Source organism: Pseudochaenichthys georgianus, chromosome 9, assembly GCF_902827115.2.
Source record: "Pseudochaenichthys georgianus chromosome 9, fPseGeo1.2, whole genome shotgun sequence".
Taxonomy (NCBI): Eukaryota; Metazoa; Chordata; class Actinopteri; order Perciformes; family Channichthyidae; genus Pseudochaenichthys; species Pseudochaenichthys georgianus.
The window spans coordinates 2,430,226-2,439,390 of NC_047511.1; the positions used below are offsets into that span (position 1 = coordinate 2,430,226).

General features: G+C 43.1%; 1 long non-coding RNA gene across 1 annotated transcript; it reads left to right on the forward strand.

Annotated features, from left to right (window-relative positions):
* The first annotated feature begins 641 nt into the window (after nt 1-641).
* LOC139434372 (uncharacterized) lies at nt 642-1,848 on the forward strand. Its single transcript, XR_011643719.1, has 3 exons — nt 642-825; nt 983-1,096; nt 1,545-1,848. It is a non-coding gene; the product is annotated as an uncharacterized lncRNA (long non-coding RNA).
* Nucleotides 1,849-9,165: the final 7,317 nt, after the last annotated feature.

Genomic DNA, 9,165 nt, shown 5'->3' on the forward strand with positions numbered 1-9,165 from the left:
AAAAACACCCTGATAAAAAGGAGGTAGCCCACTTAACTTTCAAATGTTTAAATCAGTTAAAAACAGAGCAGCATCCAGCCCCAGGTTACTCACGCGTCGGAGAATGCAGCTGCTCACATCTCTCCACACCAAATCAGCCGGGCCAGTCAGATACCTCTGTAGAAACCATAGACATATAAAGAGTAGACGCCGCATTGGCTGCTGGGGCGCAAGAAATACGGCCGCCATCTTGGACCGGTCACCCTACAGACATTCTACCCAGAGACAGCAGAGGTTTCAAGATGCCAGAGCACTGTGCGGCATATTGCTGTGCAAATCGGCGGACGATTGCGAACAGGGGTCGGGGGATTACTTTTCACAAGTAAGATTCAACATTATAATTGGTTGTATTTTGTAAATAGAATATTATTGTACTGTATTGATGTCCGCCAGCGAAATCGTAGCCAGCAAACATTATGTTCATGGCCAACTGAGACTTTATAAATCGCTGCTGTAACAAGTGAATGTCCCCGTTGTGGGATGAATACAGTAACATCTAATCTAATCTATCTAGGAAGAAGAAGGAAGAAAATAAGCTTGACCTCCTTCTTAAAATGTTTTTGTGTTGACTCTCAAATCTCCCGTTTTTATTTTGAAAGTTTCCCAAAGACAAAGATATGAGAAAGAAGTGGGAAGTTGCTTTGAGGAGGGAAGGGTTCACTGCAAGCGAGTCATCCGTGATTTGCAGTGAGCATTGTAAGCAGGACGAGTTTGACAGGACAGATTGTCCGACTCAGAGATGGTGTTATTCCCTCCATCTTCAGCTTCCCGGTTCACCTCCAAAGAGTAGGTGTATCATCATACGGTTATTAGCATTCATAAATGTAAATATTCTATTATCAATAACAGGGCAGGGTGACATACGTGTGTGTGTGTGTGTGTGTGTGTGTGTGTGTGTGTGTGTGTGTGTGTGTGTGTGTGTTATTCTGCTTTTTCATTTTAGCCAGAAAAGGGCAGGACTACGTCTACTTCCAGAAAAGCTGAAGAGAGCCTGTCTGTGGCCCCTCAGGACGACCCAGAAGCTTCAACCTCACACTCACAACCTCAGCCTAATGATGTGAGTATTTCTATTTTCAACATCATATCATAATGGTCCTAGACAAAGTCAAATCTCTCTTGTTTGCTGCCACTCATATTAAACACACTCACAAATAAACACACAATTGAAGACATGTTGAACATGCATTCCTCACACACACACACACACACACACACACACACACACACACACACACACACACACACACACACACACACACCACACACACACACACACACACACACACACACACACACACACACACACACACACACACACACACACACACACACACACACACACACACACACACACACACACACACACACACACACACACACATGATGCTGGCAGTGGCTTTGACAGGTGATGACTATAAGAAAGAATGTGGGCCATACTCTAGTTGTGTCAAAGTGATGTGTGTGAAGTGAAACATCACTCAAACCATGTTCATCCCTCTTTCTAGGATCATAGCTATGTCTCGCCTGCTTCTCCTACTGCTCTTAAGGCCAGACTCAATGAAGCTTTAGCAAGAGTGGAGAGTCTCGAGCGAGAGAGGAAGAATGCCATGGCTAGAGAAAAGAGGGCAGAGACCACAGTGAGGACTCTTTTGGGGGATTTGAGGGAAAAGAACCTCATTAATGAAGAACTCAAAGAGGCTTGATTTCTACTCAGGGAAGATGAAAGTAGCACTTTGAGATTCATGTACATCTTACTCTTACACTCTTTATTAAACTCCTTTGTTATTATATGAAGGGGACTTATTAATTTTTTCTCATACAATTTCAGATCTTCAAATAGACTTGAAGGCAAAGCAGGGCCATGAGTACTCCAAGGACCACAGAGAGTTTGCCCTCACACTCCATCTACATGGTCCAAAGGCATACAAACAAAAAGGTAGTCTTAATGTTGTTCAATTTCATTTTTGGAAATTACGGTTGCAAGTACGTTAAATAGCTACTTCTCAATTTTTTTACAGGTGGCTGTGTTCGGTGGATGGCAAGCCTGGCCTGAACAAGATGATGCTGGAGAGAAGATGCCAGGACGACCAGGCTAGATATGGATGTGTTTCACTCATGTTGGATGACATGGCCATCAGAAAACATGTGCAATATAATCCACATAACCAGTCAATGTCTGCTTTTGTAGACATGGGTGATGGAAACAATGAGACCGATGCTGCTACTGAGGCTCTTGTGTTCATGGTGGTTGGCCTACACGGACATTGGAAGGCTCCCATTGCATATTACCTGACGAAGTCTTTGTCACCTGAAACACAAAGGGTCCTAATCTAAATCTAAAATCTAATCTAATCTATCTAGGAAGAAGAAGGAAGAAAATAAGCTTGACCTCCTTCTTAAAATGTTTTTGTGTTGACTCTCAAATCTCCCGTTTTTATTTTGATGGTTTCCCAAAGACAAAGATATGAGAAAGAGGTTCTCAGTCATGCTTTGGAGGAGCCGCATGCACGGGGCATTCGGGTGTCATGAGCAACTTTGTGTAAATATGGTTTGGGCGGGGTGGTGTCATGTTCTTGTGTTTAACTTGAACATTTACATTTTTTATATAGATGTAGAAGTACATTTTCATTTTTTATGACATAGATATTCATTTTTACTGATATATAACTTCTGTCTATGTATAATGTATTATTGTTTCTTCATTTTTCAACTTATTAAAATAGCTGAGTATAGGCCTACACAATCTGCTTCTCTATCATATAGACCATTAGTGTTTTTTTATGTGTGTGTGTGTATATATTATATATCGTGTGTCTTTTGCAAAATACCTATCATACATAACATAGGCTATCAAATACCAGAATATTCTATTGCTGTTAAGCCTACTATGAATATTAAAATACGCCGAATCATGTGTCCGGTATCATGCCTACATATATGACGTTTGCAGAAACCCCCCCCCCGTGAAAATCAGTTTTGTATTCAGCGAGTTATGATTGATAAAATGCGCTGACACTTCATTGCGCCTGCCAGACAGATTACACTGAGTGGAGCGGGTGACCGGTCCAAGATGGCGGCCCCACGGCTCGTCAGCGCCAATAGGCAGCAGCGGTCGATGCGGCGTCTACTCTTTATATGTCTATGGTAGAAACTGTATCCTAAAAGTGGCTGTTCGGCTGGCCAGGTGGATAAGGCCCTGTCCCCCCTCCTCTCTAGATAAAAACAGCACCCCCTGTGGCAGCCAGTGTAGACCCTCCCAAAAGAAATCCACCAACTTCTTTTGTATTTGGGCTAGTAAGCCCGAGGGAGGGTCCACACAGGTAAGACGGTGCCACAGTTGGGATGCCACAAGGTTGTTTAAAACCAACACTCTACCTTTAAAAGACATCTGAGGGAGCAGCCACCTCCACTTGGACAGCTTTCCCTCTATCTCTCCTATGACGTCCTCCCAGTTCCTCAGGACTATGCTTGTATTACCCAGGAACACACCCAGGTACTTTAGCCCATCTTTCTTCCATATCATGTTCTGGGGAAGAACTGGGAGACCGCCACTCCACTCACCGACAGCGAGGGCCTCACTTTTCTTCCAATTCACCCTCGCTGCCGATGCTGAACTAAAATCCCTCACGACGTTAACTAAAATGTCTGTCTCTTTTTGGTCTCTAATAAAAACAATGATATCATCCGCATATGCTGATAAAACAACACATCCTCACTCCCAGGTCGGCCTATGTTGACGTTATGTCAAGTCCCCTGCCGGCTTTTTCCAACGCAAGGGGGGGGGCCTTAGCGTCCATTTTCAACGCAAGGGGGGGGGCCCTTAGCGTCCATTTTCAGCTTTCCGGGATGTCCATGTGCTTCTATGGACGCTCATGGAAGCACGGCATTCGTTTGTGTCAACTGCCCTTAAAGGCAATGAAGACACTACACTACCCAGAATCCCCAGCTATCGTTTGGACACCATGTGCTCTGTTTGACAAACCCCGTGATAGTCCTCAAGCTCTGTGATTGGAGAGTGTGCTCCGAGGGTTACCGAGCCTCGAACAGCACTTGAAATGGGATGGAACCACGGCAGACTGTCCAAAACTGGATTTGAACGGGTCCACCGCGTCCCCCCCCTCCCCCACCCCGTCCCCAGAACTACACATGCTGGCTATTCTGTTTCGCAACATGTTCTCTATGGCACGTCTCTACTGGGAGTTGTAGTTTTAAAAGACGTTTTCGTATTTCCCATAATAAGAAGTTGCCAGTATTAAACTGTGTACATCCCTGGAGGTTTAGGGGACAGGAAACACTCACATTTAAAACATATAATTAATAAATGGGTGAAAATTGCTGGTGCCCATAATGGGCAGTATTAATATATATACCCACACGCCAGCTAAGGTCAGAAGAGCTTTATTTAACAGCTGGACTTATGTTTGTGACCCCTCCTGTTGTTAATTGATAACATTACATTACATTCATTGATAAGCCTGAAACATGCACTTGTCAAGGTTCAGAGGCACATTTTGCAAATATGGCAGTAGCCATCGATCAGCTTAAGATAAGATATACTTTATTGATCCCAAGTTGGAACATTTGCGTTACATCAGCATGTGTAACAGTTAAATATGCAGAGGTGTTTATTTGTAAATCATTTAGTATAATCACACAAATTCTGTGTTTTATATTTAACAATTCTGTGTTCTTTATTTATTGATTGTTCAATACCTGACAAGGCCGGAGATGAAATATCTGCATACATCTTATAAGAGCATAATACATTATGTATAATATCAGTTAAAATAAGTGCTTCAACATAGTTAACATTGCTGGAGGTATGCACACATATTGATAGATGTCTTGTAATGCACTGTTGAGGAACCTGCGACCCAAGTTTTTCATTCAGTGCAGAACTACACCACAGTTGTGTAGGCCTATATGATGTCAATAAACCTTAGAACATCTTGAAATCTTGAACGGGATGTGCAAAATAGTCATTATATACAGTCTTTAATTAACTATTAGTAGAGAATAACGAGTAATGAATATACTTTATAGGGATCCTATTAATATCTAATAATAAAAATAATGAAATTCAATAACATGCTTTAACCACTAGGTGTCCCTTTATATCAGCTGTGCACCTTTATGGTGTAAATACAGCCTATCTACCAATTGGATCAAATATAAAAGTGAGCCGAATTAGTGTTGATACGGCAAGGAGACGTATTGTGTGAAAAGAAATGTAAGATGTTGTTTAATTGTTGATATATTTATGATCCACGTCACGTTTTCAGTTCCTCATGTTTGTCTTCTCATCAGGGCTCTATAAATACAGAACTACGGCAGATATGTAATATGTAATGCAGCCGAACCGTGTATTACAATGCCGTTATGTGATGACTTTCAAAGAGAAAAGCAAGCACACTCGGAATAAGGTATTATTTTATTTTTTTTAAATGTTTTCGGTCTGTTTCCGGTATTTGTTAATGACGATGTGCTGTGAGATGTGAGACTGGAATTGCACAAGGGGAAATAACGTATCTTTAGATGCGGATTTTGTTAAACTAATATGTTTGCGCTGTGGACCAACACTATACATTGACGGGGAAGGGGGTAGCAATACAGATAACACCATTAAACAGTTACACAACATAACATAAATAATATCGATAGCAGCGTCCCTAGCAACCACCTTGGTAACAATGAAAACGTTGGACGCAATTTCCTGAAGTAATCTTCGTAATAACTAGCAAACTAAAGATCATGTACATCCACTGCACACATAATCTGAAATAACAACTCATATTTCTCGCATCAAATGACATCAAAACGCATTTTAATGGCCAAAGTAACTTTAAAATAGGCATTTTACACCCAGAATAAAACGAAGTTCGGCCATGTTTTCTTTTTCTGCAGGGAGAAATGATAGCTGGGGATTCTGGGTAGTGTAGTGTCTTCTGCCACCCTTTACTCCGAAAAAAGATTTGTTTCTCCGAATCGAAGGGGAAAAATACAAAAGCATTGCACACAATTTAAACCAATCAATGTTGTGTAATTAACAAGGATAATCTGGTGTTTTTTAGTCGATGAGTAGTGCAGATATCACTGTAAAATCAATCGTCAGTAAGGGGAATATTTACTTCCGGGTGTACAATTCTCCGCTATCCAATGAGAATGGACGCTCACATTGCCTTTAAGGGCAGTGGACACAAACGAATGCCGTGCTTCCATGAGCGTCCATAGAAGCACATGGACATCCCGGAAAGCTGAAAATGGACGCTAAGGCCCCCCCCCTTGCGTTGAAAATGGACGCTAAGGCCCCCCCCCTTGCGTTGGAAAAAGCCGGCAGGGGACTTGACATAACGTCAATATAGGCCGACCTGGGAGTGAGGATGTGTTGGATAAAACCATGCCTCTACTAAAACCAGGTAAAAACAGCCCTTGCAGTTTGGAGCGTATTTTGTTGAGGAGGGGTTCTAGGGAGAGTGCATAGAGCATGCCAGACAGAGCACAGCCCTGTCGGACCCCTCTACACACTCTAAACGGAGCACACAGCCCACCGTTGAACTTCAGCACACTCTCAATCTTATTGTACAACACCTTGATCTTGGCTATGAAACCAGCGCTGAACCCAAACTTCTCCATTACTTTCCAGAGGAAGCTGTGCTCAACGCGGTCGAAAGCCTTTTCCTGATCTAGAGAAATCAGACCAGTATCAATGCCCAATGAGCTGGAGACCTCCAAAACATCTCGAATCAGGTGGACATTGTCCACCATGGACCTGCCGGGCACACAGTAGGTCTGGTCCCGGTGGATGACCTGCTCCACAGCCCTCCCCAGCCTGGTGGCCAAAGCCTTGGACAGAAGTTTGTAATCCACACACAGCAGAGACACAGGGCGCCAGTTTTTGATGTCCTGCAGGTTTCCTTTTTTTGGTAGCAGCGTGATCACCGCTCTCCTGCAGGACATCGGCATCGAGCCAGAGACCAGACTTTCATTAAAAACGTCTAAAATGTCATGTGACAAGACGTCCCAGTAGGCTTTATAAAACTTTACGGAGAGGCCATCGATACCAGGAGCCCGCCGTCCCTGCATGCCTTGCAGGGCGGTCTGCAGCTCCTGGATCGTTAACGGCCCTTCGAGCTGTGAGTTGGTCTCCTCGGAGACCTGAGGTAGTTCTTTGCAGAACCCCTCGGACAGAGTTTCCCCCTCCTCATACTCGCTTGTGTAGAGGGTGGAATAAAAGCTCACAGCTCGCCTCCTGATCTGGCTTGGCTCTGTTATTTCCTGCCCTGTGTCTGACAGCAGTGAGTGGATCACTCGCCTCTGCCCATTCTTTTTCTCCAGGCCGAAGAAGAAGCTAGTGGGAGCATCCATCTCGTTGGTGTTGAGGAACCGGGACCTGACTAGTGCACCCTGAACTTTAACGTCCAGCAGGTTGGCTAAAGCCATTTTTTTTCTCTTTGAGGATTTCAATATATCCTCGATCTCCTGTGGTTTCACTTATTGTTTCTAGTTCCACTATATCACTCTCCAGGTCTTTCATAGATCTAATGATGTCTTGTGTGACATTGAGGGGGTGCTGTTGGCAGAGCAATCTTATTTCAGTCTTACCATGGTCCCACCACTGCCTAAGACTGCTAAAATCTCCCTTTCTCTGCCTAAAAACACTCCAGAAATAAATAAGGGCCTCTTTAAAATGTTTATCAAATGTTAAAACCGAGTTAAAATGCCAATATGCACTTCTGGGTAAAACATTTCTAATAAAAACATTACATAAAAGCAAAGAGTGATCCGTAAAACCAGCAGGTGATATGTTGCACATTTTAAAAATATTAAAATTATGCTTAAAACAATAAAAACGATCTAGTCTAGCTGATGAGATTCTATTCTCTCTGATGTGGGACCAGGTGTGCTGCCTGGTGTCTGCGTGCATCCTTCTCCATACATCCACCAGGCCGTGGGAGTGGACCAGCTGCCTCAGAGCATGCTGGGATGCTGGATACGGCTCTGCATGGTTGCGATCCAAAGATGCATTTTCTGTACAATTAAAATCCCCACCCAAGAATAAAAAATCCTCCGTGGCACAACTGTTTAAAACATCATTAACTTTGAGTAAAACAGCTTCCTCTCTGCACGGTTTGTTGGAGCATACACATTCACAAAAACAGCTGTAAAAAGGTAAAACCGTACTTTTATTAAAAGCAACCTCCCATTGATAAAATGCTCGACCTCCAGAGAGACAGGACTAAAAGACTTGGAGAGGAGGAAGCCCACCCCCCCACTAAGAGAGGTGTTGAGGCTTAAAATGACTTCCCCCTCCCACTCCTTTCATTTCATTTCAAACCTTTATTTATACAGATAAAATCCCATTGAGATCATTGATCTCTTTTCCAAGGGAGACCTGCTCAAGTAGTTCCACATGAAACATAAAAACATAAACAGAACAACAAAAGGACATCATCCAGCATCATGTACATAATTATCCACATGAAAAGGTACCAATAGCTTCCGATTGACTAGCATCCAACCGAGCTTTAAAAACATTTAGTGGCACCAGATTGTTCAGCTTCCATTTAATTTGCAGACTATTCCAAGACAGAGGAGCTGCGCATCTAAAAGCTGTCTTCCCTAAGACAGTCCTAGCAGTTGGCACATTTAATAAAACCACAGCATGCGATCTCAGGCAGTAGCCACTTACAATTCGCCGTGAGATCAGGGAGCAGATATAAGATGGAGGTTTCCCTAACATGGCTTTGTATATAAAAATGTACCAGTGACTGAGCCTCCGTACAGTTAGTGAAAGCAAACCAGCCCTTGCACACAGGGTACAGTGATGGGTTAATGCTTTACAGTTTGTCACAAATCTTAGTGCACTGTGATACGCAGCATCTAACTTGACCAGGCAATGGGCAGGTGCATTCATATAGACCAGATCCCCATAGTCCAGCACAGGTCAAAGGTCACAGAGCCTTTTCCTGGCCTCAAGCGAGAAACAGGACTTGTTCCTGTAGAAGAACCCTAGTCTAACCCTCAGCTTTTTTAGCAGGTTATTGACATGCAGTTTAAAAGAGAGACAATCATCAAGCCAGATACCAAGGTATTTGTAACAGGCAACAACTTCAAGTTTTGTTCCTT